Here is a 20,671-nt window from a genome sequence, read left to right as displayed (position 1 = left end):
TATATATCTATATATGTATTTATTTCTATTTTGTTAATCTTCTTTTGTTATTAAATTACTAATCTCTGCACCTTTTATCTAACCATTTGTACAATAAGTCCCATGTTAAGTAATACTCTGTTTCCTGTTTATCCTTAATTTCCATTGTTAACCTGCCCATTTCGGCACACTCTAATATTTTCTTTATTACCTTTTCCTCTGTAGGTATACTGTCATTTTTCCAATTTTGTGCATATGTGATTCTCGCTACTGTTATTACATGTAACATTAGGTATGTAATTATTTTGTTGTATTTCATCATTGCTTGCACTAGACTAGCACTGATCATGTTACCTAATTTGGTAATGAAACGTCTGCAAGAAAATCATCAAGTGCCGAGAGTACCGGGAACCCCTAAGAATCTTCTTCAGCATCTTCAAAATGGAGATTGGTCATCCTTGATGACGTTAGTGTCAATTGTAATGGCTTCCATGGAGTTGCATGGAAAAAAAATAAATTAAAAAAAATGGCACCGGCATGAATGATAAATCTAGATCTGTTCCTGGAGACATCAGTGGCTGGGCCAAGAGAAAGATTTTGCTTCCTATGTCAGAGACTTCAGTCTATATCTGCTGAAGAAAAACCAGGGGTGAAATCCATCAGGTTCTGACAGGTTCTGGAGAACCGGTAGAGGAAATTTTGAGCAGTTCAGAGAACTGGTAGCAGAAATTTTGAGTAGTCCGGAGAACCGGCAAATACCACCTCTGGCTGGCCCCAGAGTTTTTGCAATATCCTTCCCCTGCCATGCCTACCAAGCCACACCCACCAAGCCACACCTCACCCACCAAGCCACGCCCACAGAACTGGTAGTAAAAAATTTGAACCCCACCACTGGTTGAGACTGTTAAGTAGCAATGCCTATGGTGACTGTACACTGTACATTTTATTTTGATTCGTAGAGCTATATAAAACAGAATTTCTAGCATCTTTTTTTTTTTTGCAATAAAGACTACAGATGTTCATTGGAAGAGTTTTCTTAAGCAAGTATCATATTATACCTAGTACCAAATCTAATAGAGAAACCCAATTTGCTCTCTAAATATTGAAAGTTTAATACCTTTTCCAAACATTCCTGAATCATCTCTTGTTTACCTTCTCTGTGTTCCCTCGCTTTGCTTTCATTAAAGTTCACATACATGTGAAAAATGAGATGAGAAGTTTCATTATGAGCAACATGTGTAGCATCAATTATAATGGTTGTTTGCTTACATTTCCACAGGTGCCACGGCAGCTAATATTGTTCAAATGAATTTAGCTTCACTTGATTTCTCTTTCTTCCCCCCCACCCCCTTTAATAAGCAGTGTTCACATAATAAATTATTACAGAATGGAAAATGATTTTTTAAATGACTTGGATTGCGGTTCAGCTTTATTTTACCAGTGGGAGAACCTGGAAAATGAAGACAGAAATGTGTGTAGAGATTCTCAGTCATCCAGGTCATGGTTGTCCCAAAGGTGCTTTTTCAGGAGGCAATTGGGTTTTCTTCTTTTTTTTTTCCTTTTGAAGGTGACCCTGAGGACACAGATAAACCTCGAAGTGGCCTCAATGACTCTCTAAAGGAATGCAAATGACCAGCTGTCTGCAAGGAATATAAATCCTTCCATTCCCCCACCATTTAGTCAGAGCTGAAGCAAGCAAAACGTCTTCAAAAGCAAAACGTCTTCAAAAGGAAAAAACAAGAAAGTCCAGTTGACTCCTGAAAAAGCACTTTTGGGACAGTCATGACCTGGATGACTGAGAATCTCTACAGACTTTTAGCTATACAATTTGGGATGAACTACCCTTTGAATGGTATGGGAGTAGGAATGGAGGAAAAATTGCAGACTACAGGAACCAGGAGCACCACGCAGGTGACCCTGAGGACACAGATAAGCCTACAAGTGCTTCAATGACGCTCTAAAACAGTGTTTCTCAACCTTGGTAGCTTGAAGATGGGTGGACCTCAACTCCCAGAATCTGAGAGTTGAAGTCCACCCATCTTCAAGCTTCCAAGGTTGAGAAACACTGCTCTAAAAGGATGCAAATCACCAGCTGCAAGGCGTATAAATCCTTCCATTCCCCACTATTCTGTCAGAGCTGAAGAAGCTTCTTGGATGAGAAGTGAAACATCTTCAAAAGAAAAAAAACAAGGAAGTCCAGTTGCTTCCTGAAAAAGCACCTTTGGGATGAAGACAAAAATGGTGAGTTATACTGAAAGTATTAACAAACAGTAAAAATGAATATATCTCATAACATTCAACGAGGTTTACCATAAGGTAAATGTATACAAAAGGATGTAACCTGTGTGGAAAAACTCAAGTTCTTTTTTTTTTTTAATATCACTTGATTAAAACTTTTGAAAGTAAAATAAATAAATAAACAAAAATACATAAAAGGATAAAAAAAATAGTTAAGGGACAAAACCGAAAAGAAGGAGCAAAGAAGAAAAATAACACAAGTTCAATGCATTGTATTATATAGCATCTTGGAATGCAGCTGATTTAGCAACATTTTGTTGTTGTTGTTGTTGTATGTTGTGTTGTTGTTGTATCCATGTGATACAATCTGGCCACTGGGATGATTTGAACAATGATAAATTAAACAGTTTCAAGCGTTTCATATCCACATTTCATAGCTTTTTGTTTATTGGTTTCTTTAAGTGCGATGGTGAATGATCTTATGGCATGGCAACTGCATAGATGCTCAAAAATGGAGACCGCATTTTGTGAAATAACACAAAAACTGAAATTCTTACCCTTTGCTCATAATAGGGCCACTCGGGATTATCCGCTGAAGTGGACTGGCATTCGAATCAAAGCTGACCAAAGTTTCTTAACTCGATGCATAATTTACCAACGGGGCTTGACAATACCATCAAAAAGAATTTGGATTTACATTCATTCTAATTTCCTAGACTTTCCAAACCCACATAGCCAAATTTACCCGGAAAGCACCACACTGAGAAAAGGCTTTCGACTACATCATTATAGCCCTTATAACTCAGAACATACAGTTGGAACGGCCCCATCCCTTTAAGAATGCACATCCTACGTACGATGTATACAGAGGTGTTGTGGCCCATCAGCGGCCTGTGCAGTTAGTAGCTGATTCTGACAGCGAGGAGGCTGGTGTGGTGCTGCGCTAGCAGCCTGTGCAACTGGTGCTCGAGTCAGACAATGAGGAGGCTGGAGAAGATGTGGTACCAGAGGTGGGGATTCAGCCTTCAGAACCTCTAGAAGCTCCCATAAGTGAAGAGGAAGGTGGGTGGGAGTGTGTTTGGGGGTTGTTATGTGTGTTGGACCTGGCCTTTGGGTGTTAAGTGAATTTCGTTGTATGGGTATACTGTGTATACATGTACAATGACAATAAAGTTATTTATTTATTTATTTATTTATTCGCCCATGGCAACTCAAGGCAGTTTACAGAATATAAAAACCACATTTAAAAATAGTAAAACTAATACGGCTGGCGGCCCTCAGGGGGAGAGCCTTCTCTGTGGGAGCACCCGCCCTCTGGAACGAGCTACCTCCCGGAATACGGCTGATTCCGGATCTCCGCACTTTCCGTAAGGCCCTGAAGACGTTTTTATTTAAGCAAGCCGGCCTGGCCTGAATAGGTTTTATAGGTTAGTTTTTAATTGTATAGCTAGGGGTTTTAAATTGGGGTGGCCGTTTAATTTAATTTATTTTTTAATTATTTTAACTTTTATATTGTATGTTATTTTAATTCTCGGCTGTTCACCGCCCTGAGTCCCTTCGGGGAGAAGGGCGGGATATAAATTTAATAAAAATATAATAAAAAAATAATAAAAAATCAAATAAATTAATGTAATAAAATCACCCCTCCCCCACCTCCTGCCCCAGTGACAGCTGATCACACAAGCCATTTAATGGGCTCCATCCCTCTCTGGGCCCCGATTTTTTGCACCTGACGCTGTGTTTTGTTAGGTAGCACATTAGAGTCCTAACATTTTTGCTTTTTTTTTTTTTAACATACTAAAATGCAAAAATAAATCCAACTGGGGAACTGGAAAGCATCTGAAAAGCTCTATGCTTATGAAACTTTATGTGAGGATTTGGGACAACTTGCTTGATGATATGAAACAAAATTGTTCGGAGGCCATTTACCTGTTCTTTGCTCTATAACTGGAACTTTTTCCATTAGGTTTTCATGACCAATAAGGCGATTTTTTTGGAAGCAGGAAAGCTCCCCCTCCTGCTGTTGGAAATGCCCAAGCCTGATTCCGTGTAAATTTTAGCTCTTTAAAAGGAACTATACAAAGGAAACTAAAACCAGTCCTATGATTAAAGAGAATGCATTAAAAAGGAAGGTGAGAGATGCCACTCAGAACTGTAGAGATGAAAGACGCATGGAGAGAGTTCTAATAGAAACATAGCAATTCATAAAAAAGTATCACAAAAGTCAGCATGGGTGACATTTGGGCATAGTCGGAAATTGGGAGGTAAAATTTTATGAATGAAAGTTAAAAGGGGGAAACAGTTGTAGCCAAAGGAGGTCTCTTCTCATACGGAGAATAATGAATAGCTTAAGTGACTGTTTTGTGTCCATGGTACCTGTGGTCAATTCACTATTAAAAAAAAAAAAAAGCTATATGCTCTTCACAGGAAAAAATCTTTAAATAGGATTTATTGCAGCCAAATCACTTGCTCTGTGAAGCCAATTGATCCCCAAGTCCTCAATAATCTATTGCTCGTTCACAATGGGGGAAATGTCTCTTTTTGGAGATGGTGGATATCATCATAAATAACAGCAAATATATGTTTTCCAGGACAATGTAACAGGATCCAATCTGGGTTGATCACAGGTATAGACTTCTGACCTTTTGGACTCATGCTGGAGCCCATCCTCAGGGACCTTCTCTCTACCAGAATATGGTATGTATCTCTCCCTCTTTATCTATCTATCTATCTATCTATCTATCTATCTATCTATCTATCTATCTATCTATCTATCTATCTATCTATCTATCTAGCATCTATCTAGCATCTATCTTTCTATCTATCTATCTATCATCTATCTATCTATCTATCTATCTATCTATCTATCTATCTATCTACAGTATCTATGTATGTATGTATGTATGTATGTATGTATGTATGTATGTATGTATGTATCTATCTATCTATCTATCTATCTATCTATCTATCTATCATCTATTTATCTATTTACAGTATCTATCATCTATCTATCTATCTATCTATCATCTATCTATCTATATATCTATCTATCTATCTATCTATCTATACAGTATCTCTCTATCATCTATCTATTTACAGTATCTATCTATCATCTATCTATCTATCTATCTATCATCTATCTATCATGTCTCTCTCATATCTATCTATCTATCTATCTATCTATCTATCTATCTATCTATCTATCATCTATCTATCTATCTATCTTTCTTTCTCTCTCTCTCTTTCTCCCTCTCTCTCCCTCTCTCTTTCTAACTCTATCTATCTACCTATCTATATATCCATCCATCCATCCATCCATCCATCCATCCATCCATCCATCCATCTATCTATCTATCTATCTATCTATCTATCTATCTATCTATCTATCTATCTATCTAGCATCTATCTAGCATCTATCTTTCTATCTATCTATCTATCTATCATCTATCTATCTATCTATCTATCTATCTATCTATCTATCTATCTACAGTATCTATCTATGTATGTATGTATGTATCTATCTATCTATCTATCTATCATCTATCTATCTATCATCTATTTATCTATTTACAGTATCTATCATCTATCTATCTATCTATCTATCTATCTATCATCTATCTATCTATCTATCTATCTATCTATCTATCTATCTATCTATCTATCTATACAGTATCTCTCTATCATCTATCTATTTACAGTATCTATCTATCATCTATCTATCTATCTATCTATCATCTATCTATCATGTCTCTCTCATATCTATCTATCTATCTATCTATCTATCTATCTATCTATCATCTATCTATCTATCTATCTTTCTTTCTCTCTCTCTCTTTCTCCCTCTCTCTCCCTCTCTCTTTCTAACTCTATCTATCTACCTATCTATATATCCATCCATCCATCCATCCATCCATCCATCCATCCATCCATCCATCCATCCATCCATCCATCCATCCATCCATCCATCCATCTATCTATCTATCTATCTATCTATCTATCTATCTATCTATCTATCTATCTATCTATCTATCTATCTTCTATCCAGTGGTGGAATTCAAATAATTTAACAACCGGTTCTCTGCCCTAATGACCGGGTGGGTGGATGTGGCCATGGTGGGCATGGCCAGGGGGTGTGACAGGCAGCAATCAGCCTCCTGCACCCCTCTGGGAGCAAAAATGGGCTGGTGGGGGCATGCCCCATTTTGGGCCTAGGAGGCCTCCCTGCACTTACCTGGGAGCCAACACAGGGTGCGTGGGGACTCCTGGAAGGGGTGGGGAGGGGCCAGCCAGCAAAGGCATTAAGAATTGTCAATCTTATTTTACGAAGTTTTCTTTCTGGTAATGCCATACTTCTAACTTTGCCAGACCTATCCTTGAATACTGCCCACCTGCCTGGAACCCAGACTGTATTTTGGACGTTAATACATTAGAGAGGGTCCAGAGGTATTTTACTCAACTTCTCTGCTTGCAATAAAATTCCTTATACCATCAGGCTTGAAATTTTAGGCCTGGATAACCTTGAACTATGCCATCTACTTTCCGACCTAAGCTTAGTACACAAGATTATCTACCTTAACATCCTACCTGTTAATGACTTCTTTAACTTCAACCGCAATAACATAAGGGCTATCAATAGATACAAACTAAATGTAATTCGCTTTAATCTTGATTGCAGAAAATAAGACTTCAGCAATAGAGTAGTAAACATCTGGAACACTCTACCTGATCCTGTTGTTAGTTTCTCTAATCCCCATACCTTTTACCTTAAACTGTCTACCATGGACCTTACACGTTTCTTAAGAGGTCCTTAAGGGGGCGTGCATAAGCGCACCAGCGTGCTTACTGTCCCTGTCCTACTACCCCCATTTATATGTACTCATTTTATGTATTTATGGCTATGTTTTGCCTATTTATATCTATTTATTTGTGCCATTTTTTATGTGTCCATGTCCATGTCTATACTGATACTTGTTTCCTTGTACTTGTTGACAAACAAACAAACAAACAAACAAACAAACAAACAAATGAATTTAACAACTGATTCGCCCAAATCGGCCCAAACCAGCTGAATCCCACCACTGTATCTCTCTCTCTCGCCCCCCCTCTCTCTCTCCCTCTATCTATCTATCTATCTATCTATCTATCTATCTATCTATCTATCTATCTATCTATCTATCTATCTATCTATCATATTCCATACTTTATATAAAACTTAACTTGAGGAAAATATAGTCTGTAGTGCTATGGAAATTATTTGCCTGATAGACTGTTATTTGCCTGATGACAAATAACTAAGCTGACTTCTGGTGTCGTCAGAATTGAAATAAACATTCTGACTGAACATTGACATCTACATATCATTAAGCATCCAAGACTGCTTGGAAGAAGCTGTAAGTAAATAAGAAATTTGTCAGAAGAATTTCACAGATGAGTTTTAATTTTTTAACATTATACTTATTGAACATTTATACGATAACAAACCAAAGGAAAAAAGGAAATAAGCGAAAAAACAAGAAACATATAAATGACTTCTGAGCCTCTTTTCAACATATAATTACATTTTATTTCTCCTTCTCTCTCTGAAGTATTTTACAGATCTCATCACCCTTTATTTAATCCTCATTTTCTTTCATTTTCAAATTCATAAAACATCAATGCAGAATATACAGAATAAGAGTTGGAAGGGAACTTGGAGGTCTTCTAGTCCAAACTCCTGCTCAGGCAAGAAACCCTATACCATTTAAGACAAATGGCCATCCAAATTCTTCTTAAAAACGTCCAGTGTTGGATCATCCAGAACTTCTGGAGGCAAACAGTTCCACTGGTTAATTGTTCTAACTATCAGAAAATTTCTCCTTAGTTCTAGGTTGTTTCTCTCCTTAATTAGTTTTCACCCGTTGCTTCTTGTCCTGCCCTCAGGTGCTTTGGAGAATAGCTTGACCCCCTTTTCTTTGTGGCAGCCCCTGAGATATTGGAACACTGCTATCATGTCACCTCCAGTCTTTCTTTTCATTAAACTAGACATTCTCAATTTCTGCATATGTTTTAGCCTCCAGTCCCCTAATCATCTTCATTGCTCTTCTCTAAACTCTTCCATTTTTCTTCTTTCAGCAAAAAAATCCTTCAAGGTTTCCAGCAGGGGTGAAATCTAAATTTTTTCCCTACTGGTTTTGTGGGCATGGCTTGGTGGGTGTGGCAGGGGAAGGATATTGCAAAATCCCCATTCCCACCCCACTCCAGGGGAAGGATACTGCAAAATCCCCATTCCCTCCCCACTTCTGGGGGAAGAATATTGCAAAATCTCCATTCCCGCCCCATTCAGGGGCCAGCCAAAGATGGCATTTGCCGGTTCTCTGAACAACTCCAAATTTCCACTACCAGTTCTCCAGAACCTGTGACAACCTGCTGGATTTCACCCCTGGCTTCCAGTCTTTTTTAAAAAAACAGCATATGTTATACAGCTTTTTTTTTTTTAAAGAAATCTGGAATAAATTGAAATTTGATGTTGGGTTCAGTAGTTGAGTAGAGAATATGCAAAGCCTTGCTATCAATTGTGTGAGAGAAAGAGCTCATAGATCACCCTGCCTGCTTTTTCCATGAATGGCTTGAAGATAGCTAGCATCTAATTTTAATAACCAATCCACGAGGGTGTATGAATTACTGCAACCTCATCCACAGAAGCAAAGCCCCAGTGGACTAATCAAGATTCATGAGGACATGATCTACACAAGTAGTTGGGTCATTTACATGCTACTTCAGGAAACGAACGCCACCAAGGGACACATTTAAACTGGAAAGAAGAGGTGAATCTAAGGGTTGCAAAGCAGGTAGACCACATCACTCATGAAGACTGGATAAGTGGGGATATGTCATTTAGGTTTTGCCCTTTTGCATAAAGATCTAAACTTGAGATGGTATAGAAGGTTGTATTTTCAACTTTTCAGACCGGACTTAGAAGTTCTTAAATACGGACTTCTGTTACACTCCAAAAACCAACTACTGTATTTTTCGGAGTATAAGACGCACCTTAGTTTTTGGGGAGGAAAATAAGAAAAAAGCTAATTGGCAGGTGGATCGGCTTCCCAGAATACCCCCAATCAGCTGTTCCCAGAGGTGAATTATAGCAACAGGTTCGTTGGTTGCGAGCTCTGTGCCTTGCTTTTTTTTTTTTTTTTTTGCTTTTTTTTCAGCCTCTGAAAGCCTCCGAAACAGAGCTTCAGAAAAAAAAAAGGCTTTTTTTCTGAGGCTTCTTTCAAAGGCTTTTTTTTCTGAAGCTCTGTTTCGGAGGTTTTTTTTTCTGAAGGACTACCTGTACTCTGTTCAATCTCATTTCTTTGGTATTGGTATATAGATTAACCTCTTCCGATCTGTTGGTCATTGTGTCATTCTCCAGATTTGTTAGCATAGTTTGGTTAGAACCTTTACTGATTCTTCTTTTGTTGCTTGCCATATTATTTTAGATAAAAGCCTTTCAGAGGCTTTTTTTCTGAAGCTCTGTTTGGAGGCTTTTTGCTGAAGCTTCGTTTCTGAGTTTTTTCTGAAACTTCTTTCAGAGGCTTTTTTCAGCCTCTGAAACCTCCGTTTGAGAAGCTGGGCAGGGCTACATTCGGAGTATAAAATGCACCCAGATTTTCACCCTTTTTTTGGGGGGGGGAAGGGTGTGTCTTATACTCTGAAAAATATGGTAAGTCATATTGAGATTTTCCTAAGTAGTTTTGTTTAATATTCCTTGTCTACAGACAGAAATCTTGCCAAACTAAAGCAGACTACTTGGATCACAAATGATGTACTGTGAGATCTCCTAGGAGGAGCTGTTCTGACTCTTCCTCCCAACCAAATAATCTAAACTTTCCTGACTTTTGCTCCTTTGGAATGCAGCCCCTTTCCTGGGAATCTAGACTAAATTCCACCACAGTTTGATAATCACTTGTCTAGGCAGGCCACAGCTCTAGTTAATCTCATGTGGGATTTTGAGGAAGCATTTCATAAATCCACCATCATCATAATGCCATTTATTTATTTATTTATTTATTTATTTATTTATTTATTTATTTATTTATTTATTTATTTATTTATTTATTTATTTATTTATTGGTTCGATTTATATGCCGCCCTTTTCTGGAGACTCAGGGCGGCTTACAATGTGTTAAGCAATAGCCTTCATACTTTTGTATATACCTGCTTAGTAGGGCTTTTGGGCCCCCCCTAAGCGGTATTCTTTTTTATATAAAGTCATCTTATTGCCCCCACAAACCGGGTCCTCATTTTACCTACCTCGAAAGGATGGAAGGCTCAGTCAACCTTGAGCCTGGTGAGATTTGAACTTGCAGTAATTGCAGGCAGCTGGTGTTACTTAACAGTGCTTTAGTCTGGTGCGCCACCAAGGCTCTTCATGTTATAAGAAGATCTCAATAGTTATATCAAGAGCATAACTGTAATTTATTTATTCATATGTTTACTACTCAGTTTACAGAGTAGATTCAATTAGTCTGATAAAGCCGACAGGCACTTGATGTCACAAAATATTGAGTCCATAAAGAACAATCTAACAAGCTTTTGAAATTTTGACCAAGATCCCAACTGGTATGAATGATTTAGGTATGTCACCCGTCCATAGTGACACAACTAAGTAACCTCAAGAGTATCCCAAGCATTATAAGGTAAGAGATGCTTAAGATCCAGGATAATAACTACAACAAAGAAATAAACTACAACAGTTGATAGATGTGTCAAGGAGACTAAATGTTGCTAGGCATAGCTCTTCTGCATAGCAACGGCACCTTTTATTTTGTATGGCATCCTTGGTGTTCTTTGAGCTTGGTAGTTTTCTTGCAGACATTCCATTACACAACTAAGTAACACCATCAGTGTTGGCATGCTGATCCACAAGTTGAACAATGTTAACCAGTTGGGTAATGAAACATCTGCAAAAAAACCACCAAGCTCAAAGAGCCCCAAGGACTCCATAGTTCAACCCTGAATTATAGATATTCTCTTCTATTAGTACCGTTTTATTTTGTGATTGTAATAATCTACGCCAACTCCAGCAACAAACTCAAATGCTCCACTCAAACAAAACTCATCAGCATTATCAGCATTGAGTTTATTTTTGCTCTTCTACTATAAAAACTATAAAAACACTTCAGCTCATCTGTCTTCCATGCTCCCTTTCCAGTTGTGAATTCAGGAGACATTCCAACTCCTTCGGCTTTGCCAGTCTACAAGGACTTCTTCACATCCTACGAGGCTGATGGCTGCTGTACCTATTGAAATGATTTTTCTTCAACAGCAGAGCTCATAATTGAAACCACTTCCCTTGAAATCTGCTTAGATTTTCAGCAGGCCTGAGAAAACAGCAGATTTGTAGCTGAATGCTTTCCGAGCAATCTGTTTAGTTCTGCATGTGCTTCAACTCAATTTCATGGCAATTTCATAAGGAGGTTGTATTTTAATCCAGTGTGCTGCAGACCTGTAAGTTGTGTCTATCCACCCCCCCACCCCCGGCCTCCAACCACTTTCTTTGACTAATAGTTTGAGCATTTTTATGCCACATTGGTTAGCAATATGAATTATTGTTCCAGCACATTTCCAATTTGTTTCTGCTTTAAATTATCCTGCAATAGCTCCCCAATTATTTTCCTCTTTCTGAGCCCGTTTTTGTATACGTCTCTCCGTATTTCATTGATGTGCTTTGTTTTTCTAACTTTGCAAGCTTTTATTGCTAAGAGCTAATACATCAAATAAGCCATATGAAAAATGCCCAAGCTAACCACTAGCTCTCCAATCTCTTGCCTTTGATCTACTAGGTAAGGAGAATATTTCTAAAAGATATCCAGAGACATACAAATTAGTATGTCTACAACACAGAGCATGGCTCTTGTTCTATGGAGCCATGCATAAAATTTCATTAATATTATTCATCTACTAATATGTGTTTTCTGAGATCTGCAAGCCTAACCCTTTACCAATGCTCTTGTTAAATGTGTGACTATTGTGTTAGGCAACCAAACACAGAAGAATATACAGCTGGTTTAGAAAGAATTTATATTCCCACTAGTGGTGGGTTTCAAATAATTTCACCACGGGTTCAGAAAATGTGAGCGCACGTGGCTTCTGCCACTCAGAGAGGCTCAATCTAGCAGCCTTTGGGGCCTGCTCCCCTCCATTTCTGCTCTCCGGGACAGTGGCTGCTTCTCTCCGCACTGCTGGTAGAGGGTCTTGTGCAATTTAGCAGCTGTGAGCTGCCGCTTTCCTCTAAGTCCCAGCCGGTGATGCGATTTGCTAGTTCTCCAAACTACTCAAAATTTCCTCTACTGGTTGGCTTGAACCGGTCTGAACCAGCTTTAATAGAACCTCTGATTACCACCCATACTTTCGCCTTTTACAAGAGCTTCTGTGCGCATTTTCATTCTTATTTGTGTGGCTCTCTGTCACACATGTATGATCAACATCTTTTTCTTCTATGATTAGGCAGCCAAAGATTTAGAATAATAACAGAAAATACTGTTCCATTAGGAGTTTTCAGAATAAATATTTCTCAGGTAACACAATATTAGTCATGGTTCCAATATACCATTCCTGTGAACAATTCTGAACTCAGGAGGACTGCTGAGCAGGTGCTTATAGAATTATTCTATACCTTTGATTTTTGCCCTTATTTAGAATAGAATAACAGAATTGGAAGGGACATTGGAGGTCTTCTAGTCCAACCCCCTGCTTAGGCAGGAAACCCTACACCACTTCAGACAAATCTTCTTAAAAACTTCCAGTATTGGAGCATTTGCAACTTCTGGAGGCAAGTTGTTCCACTGATTAATTGTTCGAACTGTCAGCAAATTTCTCCTTAGTTCTAATTTGTTTCTCTCCTTGATTAGTTTCCACCCATTGTTTCTTGTCCTACCCTCGGGTGCCTTGGAAAGTAGCTTGACTCCCTCTTCTTTGTGGAAGCCCCTGAGATATTGGAACACTGCTATTGTGTCTCCCCTAGTCCTTCTTTTCATTAAACTAGACATACCCAGTCACTGCAACCATTCTTCATATGTTTTAGCCTCCAGTCCCCTAATCATCTTTGTTGCTGTACATGTATATCAGTGGTGGGTTCCTCCCGGTTCGGTCCGGTTTGGCCGAGCCGGTAGCGGTGACGATATGACATCACCGAACCGCTTCTCACTTTAAGTGAAACGTCTTTTTTAAAAAAAACAAGAAAGTCCAGTTGCCTCTTGAAAAACCACCTTTGGGACAACAATGACCTGGATGACTGAGGATCTCCATAGACGTATGTCTATGTATTATACATTCATTCCCTGTATCTGAAGCTGATGACATACATCTTATTATGTCAATACCACGGAAAAGAACTTTATTTTGCAATGCCCGGTAGACATTCTTCCTCAATTCTTTTATCTCTCTATCTCTGCCCCCACTTTTTTACAAAATGGGAATTGTCCTTCAGGGGTCTCTACTGAAAGTATGTACAAAAGAAATGAGGTTAGTTTTATTAATTTACTTTCTTCACAACTGAGCGGCCATAGATTTCGTATCTCATTCCCCTCGGCTCTACTTCCTTCCTCTCTTTAATAATGGTAAATGTGGAGGGTGGGGAGGAAGAAGGGAAAAAAACCCTACCAAGATCTGTTCTCTTCAGCTTCATTTCACAAGGAACGCTGTAGGGAGATGAGATCTGAAATTGTTCAGCGTAATGTATAGGTTACCTAACAGACTAGCTTCACTTTACTGATGATGCAGTATCATTGTCGACCAGTCACTTTGGAATGTATGTCTTTATTCGAGCATTAAGGCTTGAACTCGGCAAGTCTTCAGAGTGGCGTCCAACAATTCACTAAGAGAAATTGCTAAGATCTGGAGGCAAGGTTTCTTCCTGAATATTCCATTTAGAGTCAATTCAGCCTGCTGGTAAGTTCAAGTCATATTATGAGAAAGGAAAGTATGAAAGATAAGGCTTTTCTTCTCCACTGCCTCCAACTATGAATATTCATTTGACCCTGCACATTTTTTCTTTTTTTAAAAAAAGCCAACCTGAGGATAATAGAATAGGGAATTATAATTGCATTGGATACCTTTTGCAAACGACGCTCACTTTGCAAAACACTCAGTCGTTGCCAAAGGTAAGAGGGAACATGCAAGAGAATACGTGAAGCCGAAAAAGCAGTTCAGAGCTTTGTTTCAAAGATGTAATAACTCAAAAGTCCTCTCTTCAAAACTCAGCATTATCTTGGGAATTAGGAAATGTGGCAAAAGATGAGTTATGCATTAAAAATGTACTAAGTGGAAAGAAAGAAAGAAAGAAAGAGAGAGAGAAAAAAAGAAAAAGAAAAGAAAGAAAGAAAGAGAGAGAGAGAGAAAGAAAGAAAGAAAGAAAAATGAAAGAAAGAAAGAGAAAGAGAGAAAGAAAGAAGAGGGAGGAAGGGAAAGGGGCAGGGAGCTAGAGATACATAGATGAATGGACAGATGATAGAGATAAATAGATAGATATAGATAGATGATGGATGATGGATGATGGATGATGGATGATGGATGGATAGATAGATAGATAGATAGATAGATAGATAGATAGATAGATAGATAGAATGAAGTGACATTCAAAGTGCAATTTAAATCCATGATCTCAGAAATTTAATTTTGCATTTTTTCCTGAGTTGAAAAACAACACTCTTATTTAGGACCCCCCCCCTCCCAGAAACAAACACATATGCACACATATTTCTCTTCTACTCATTGGGGTCCTCAAATGATGCAAAATTATAAATGTACTCTTATATATGACTTGAGAAAGTAACACAAGGAATTATTTTACAAAACAACTATTTTTGTAGGTAAGCTGAAAACTTTTTATCTGTTGCGAAGATTTAGCCAGCAACAGGCTAATGACACTAAAGCTAACTTAGTATAACCTCTGAGAAAGTGTTTTGAATCCAGACCTAACAGCCAGGCTGACCTCTGCTTCGAAGCACAGCCCAAAATGTTGATTAAGAATACTATTAAAGCTTGATAGACCTCTCAGCTTCCCTAGGAGAATGTCTACAAGCAAGGAATGTGCAATTTGTGGCATCAATTCAGTTCCATGCCTTTGGTTTCCAATGGCCACAGGAAGTCAGAGGTGAAGCTTTCAAGCATCAATTAAGTCTCTGCTGTCAGCTACCTAAGAACTCTTCATAATTACCTCCTAATTTCTTAGTTAATGTTTACATTGCAGAATTTAATAACATGTACTAATTCGCTTAATCAAAAACTTTAATTTTAACAACCAGGTAAATGCCACATAATTATCCAGTTCAAATGCACATACCAATAAGAGTGCAGCAGTAGACTCATGCTTGACTTCCTATTACAGAATACAAGATAATCTACCTCTCTTGCCCCAATTCCCTGGGAGTGTTAATCAGAATAATGTGGCAGAGACAGTTATGCCCTATTGTTGAGGATAAATAAGCATAACCCTACCACTTCAAATTCAATTACTGACTTTCAATAGACAGATTATTCCTAAATTGTTAAACCACAGTCAACATTGGTTTCAATCTGCTTTTAATTCATTTCTCCAGATGTCCACTGATCATCACACATTGGTATTTCAGAATCCAGTTGTTGGACTGGACTTTCAAGTTACCTCTTATTAGGAGATCAGTGTTTATACACTGGAAAGAGTGCAGAGAAGAGCAACAAAGACGATTAGTGGGCTGGAGGCTAAAACATATGAAGAACGTTGCAGGAACTGGGCGTCTAGTCTAGTGAAAAGGACTAGGAATGACATGATAGCAGTCTTCTAGTATCCAAGGGACTGCCACAAAGAAGAGGTGGTCAACCTATTTACCAAAGAACCTGAAGGCAGGAAAAGAAGCAATGGATGGGAATCAATCAAGGAGAGAACCCACAAATTTCATGACAGTGAGAACAATTAACCAGCTTACCTTCAGAAACTATGGGTGTTCCATCACTGGAGGTTTTTAAGAAGAGGTTGGACATCTACATTTCCAGAATAGTGTAGGATCTCCTGCTTGGGCAGGGGTTGGACTAGCTAGAAGACCTCAAGGGTCCCTGCAAACTCTGTTATTCTGTGTTCTGTTCCTTCCTTTTTCCAAAGTGAAAAAGGTCTTCTGCAGTAACGACATAAGCCTAAAACTGAAAATCAGGCTCGTCAGATGTTACATCTTTTCTATCCTGCTCTATGGAGTGGAGAGTTGGTCTCTGACAGAAAACCACTTGAAGAAACTAGAAGCATTTGAAATGTGGATTTACAGACAACTGTTAGGTATAAACTGGGTTAACAAAATGACAAATGACGAGGTGATAAACTGCCTGGGAAAGCAAAGGGAAATAATCAAAGCCATTGAAAAGCAAAAGTTAGAACGTTTAGACATGTGATGCGACACCCAGAAAAATATGGCATCCTTCACTTAATCCTCCAAGGAAAGATTGAAGGCAAACGAGGTCCAGGTAGAAGAAGAACATCATGGCTTCAAAACCTAAGGGACTGGTTTGGACAAAACTCAGCAGCACTTTTTCATACGGCTGTTGACAAAAATAGAATTGCCAACATGATCGCCAATGTCCGATGATGGATATGGCACAAAAAGAAGAAGTTCCTTCTTCTAATTTCACAACAAGGCACATCTTTCTCTTCAGGCCCAAATCCCCTGAAACAGCTCTGATTTCCTGATTTCCACAGGTTTTCCGTGTCCCTCCTCTTTCACTGCACAATGACTTGCTATTGAAATGGGTTGACTCGTAGTGCAAAAGAAGCTATGTTTGATTTTAATTAAAGGTTCATAGGCACAGTAATCTGACCCTGCAGTGAATTATAAAATGAAAACATAATTATAATAAAAATGCATTGTAATGAAGGGAGAAACAAATATTTTGTAATACAGTGGTAAGGACAAAAGGATTTTTTTTTCCTCCTCCTATTTTTACCGCACAGCAACACATATATTCCATCTTTCTTTGGTAATGAGCCTTTTTGTGTTGAACAACAGAAAAACTACAGCAAACTACAGCCAGTTCTTCTCCTAGATAGACTACTTTTTTTTTTTTTTGCTGGTCTGCAAGGATAGGCCTTCTTCTTGATACAATGGGTACAGTAACAGAAATATCTCCCACTTTGAGAAAATTGTGAGGAAGCATCTCTTTTTAGATTACCGAGGCCTACCCACTTTCTACGCGCAATCTGGGCAGCCTTTTGTGCTTACATCTTGACCTGCCACAGGTTTTTGAAGAAAACTCTACAACTTGTGGCCCCTATACCAGGGGTGGGATTCTGCTGGTTCAGACCGGTTCGGGCAAACTGGATGCTAATTTTACATCTGGTTCACTGAACCGGTAGTTGCAAGGACTGGTTGGCCCCGCCTACCCCACCCACCCCTCCCAGGAGTCTCCACGTGGCTCATTTTGGATGCCAGGTAAGTGTAGAGCCCGTGTGGAGGCTCTGGGAGGGTGAAAAATGGGCCTCCCAGAAGTTCTAGAACTCCGGAAACAGGCCCATTTCTGGCCTCTGGAGGTCCTCCAGAGCCTGGGGGAGGCCGTTTTCACCCTCCTAGAGGCTCGAGGGAAGCCTCTGGAGCCTGGGGAGGGTGAAAATAACCCCCCCAGCCATGGTGAAAGAGGCCGTGTAGACCACGCCCACCATGGCATGCCCACCCAGCAACCGGGCAGAGAAGCGGTTGCTAAAATTTTTGAATCCCACCCCTGCCCTACACCCTTCTCTGCCTCTCATTTGTGAACCAAGTCCTGCAAATCTCTTGAGCAACTGTCCGAAAGGTTCTTTTTTCAAGAGGCAATTGGATGTTCTGGATTTTCTTTGAAGACGTTTCGCTTCTCATCCAAGAAGCTTCTTCAGCCTCCTTAAAAGGACCTTATCTCGCCTTTTACCATAGACACAAAAATAAGAGATGTGGAATCAGAATAAAATAAATAACTTTATTGTCATTGTACGTGTAACACAGTATACCCATACAACGAAATTCACTTAACACCCAAAGACCAAGAGACACATAGACTTTAAACCAGAGATATTTTTATTAGGGATTTTACCAGAAATATATAACAAAGAACTGCAGTATTTAATTGTGAATCTTCTAACAGCAGCTAGAATTGTATTTGCTAAAAATTGGAAAGTAGAAGGTTCCTTTTATAATCAATCTAGGCATTCTGCAGGTATTGTTTGAGTTAGTTGTCTCTGTCAGGAGATATATAATTGGTTCCTGCTCTATCTGGTGTAGGATTTTGCAGGAAATTAGCATCCACCCCTCTCCTAGAAAAATGAAATATTTTAGGAACTATTAAAAGGGCAGAATATTTCCCCCTGAGGCAGAAACTCAGCCCCCTCCCACCTTTGTCAATGGGCCATTAAGGCCTGGGCCAGCTCATCTGCAACACAAAAGACATGGCCTCCAGGACATAATAGGACTCATCTAGCAACAGAAACTCACCACCATGGCACCTGGGAAGATTACATCAGCCAGCAAGGCTCCAACCAAGCCTGGGAGAAAGACAACCTATAAAGTTAGCTAAACCCCACCCCCTGGGAGTCTGACCACCAGTCAGAGTGCATTTCTTACACAGGAACAGGAAGCTCTAGGGTGGGGCCCAGAGAGGGCATAAAACCAAGGCACTCTCAGCATCTCTGCCCTTTTTTCTGTTCAGGAACTCAAGCCATGTGATCCTGTTCATCAATAAACCTTCTTTCCAAGCAACTTCCATGAATTCACTTGGAACTGAACCTAGAAGGACACTTCTTCCAACAGTTTCTTGCCTAGGCAGGGGGTTGGACTAGAAGACTTCCAAGGTCCCTTCCAACTCCGTTATTCTGTTATCTCTCTTTTTACGTAAGAAGACACTGGATGAAGCAGATGTTGTAAAATGCTAGATACGTTTTCCCAATCTTTTTATTATTCTCTTCAGGTGTATCCAAAGTTGGGTGTGGAAAGAAGAAAGGAACATCTGTCCTTACATTATGCATTCAATCCCACCCTTCCCCAATGTTCTCCAGTAAAGAGGTAGCTATATCCAACCAAATGCCTTTATAATCCTCCAGGGGATTTGAAATCATGGGCAATCACTCTCTTTAACTATGAAGAGGGTCATTATTTTCTCCCCAGAAGAAAAGCTGCAAAGTGCTTGTTTCATATAGGGGCCACTTACACATGCATATTCTGCCCTTTTACTTTTTTTTGAAAGGGAGTAATCCCCTTGCTGTGGGGAATTCAGTTTAAAGTCCTTAACAAATTACTCAAATTTAGTAGAGTAGAGTAGAGTAGAGTAGAGTAGAGTAGAGTAGAGTAGAGTAGAGTAGAGTAGAGTAGAGTAGAGTAGAATAGAATAGAATAGAATAGAATAGAATAGAATAGAATAGAATAGAATAGAATAGAATAGAATAGAAGTAGCAAAGTCTTGGTCGCTATGATGTAAAAAAGCTGTTGAGACTCTAGAAAGAGTGCAGAGAAGAGCAACAAAGATGATTAGGGGACTGGAGGCTAAAACATATGAAGAACGGTTGCAGGAACTGGGTATGTCTAGCTTAATGAAAAGAAGGACTAGGGGTGACATGATAGCAGGATTCCAATATCTCAGAGGTTGCCACAAAGAAGAAGGAGTCAAATTATTCTTCAAAGCACCTGAGGGCAGGAAAAGAAGCAATGGGTGGAAACTAATCAAGGAGAGACGCAACCTAGAACTAAGGAGAAATTTCCTGACAGTTAGAACAATTAATCAGTGGAACAACTTGCCTCCAGAAGTTGTGAATTCTACAACACTGGAAATTTATAAGAAGAGGTTGGATAACCATTTGTCTGAAGTGGTGTAGGGTTTCTTGCCTAAGCAGGGAGTTGGACTAGAAGACCTCCAAGGTCCCTTCCAACTCTGTTATTCTATTCTGTTCTAGTTGGAAGGGACCTTGGAGGTCTTCCTGCTTAGACAGGAAACCCTACACCACTTCAGACAAATAGTTATCCAATCTCTTCATTTTTATTTCTGTGGCTCTCTGTCACACATGTATGATCAACATCTTTTTCTTCTATGATTAGGCAGCCAGAGATTTAGAAAAATAACAGAAAATACTGTTCCATTAGGAGTTTTCAGAATAAATATTTCTCAGGTTTCTCAATATTAGTCATGGTTCCAATATACCATTCCTGTGAACAATTCTGAACTCAGGAGGACTGCTGAGCAGGTGCTTATAGAATTATTCTATACCTTTGATTTTTGCCCTTATTTAGAATAGAATAACAGAATTGGAAGGGACATTGGAGGTCTTCTAGTCCAACCCCCTGCTTAGGAAGGAAACCCTATACCACCTCAGACAAATCTTCTTTAAAACTTCCAGTGTTGGAGCATTCACAACTTCTGGAGGCCAGTTGTTCCACTGATTAATTGTTTGAACTGTCAGAAAAGTTCTCCTTAATTCTAGGTTGCTTCTCTCTTTGATTAGTTTCCATCCATC

Source organism: Pantherophis guttatus, chromosome 5 (assembly GCF_059756535.1).
Source record: "Pantherophis guttatus breed Tessera chromosome 5, ASM5975653v1, whole genome shotgun sequence".
Lineage (NCBI taxonomy): Eukaryota > Metazoa > Chordata > Lepidosauria > Squamata > Colubridae > Pantherophis > Pantherophis guttatus.
This window is presented reverse-complemented; position numbering follows the sequence as displayed.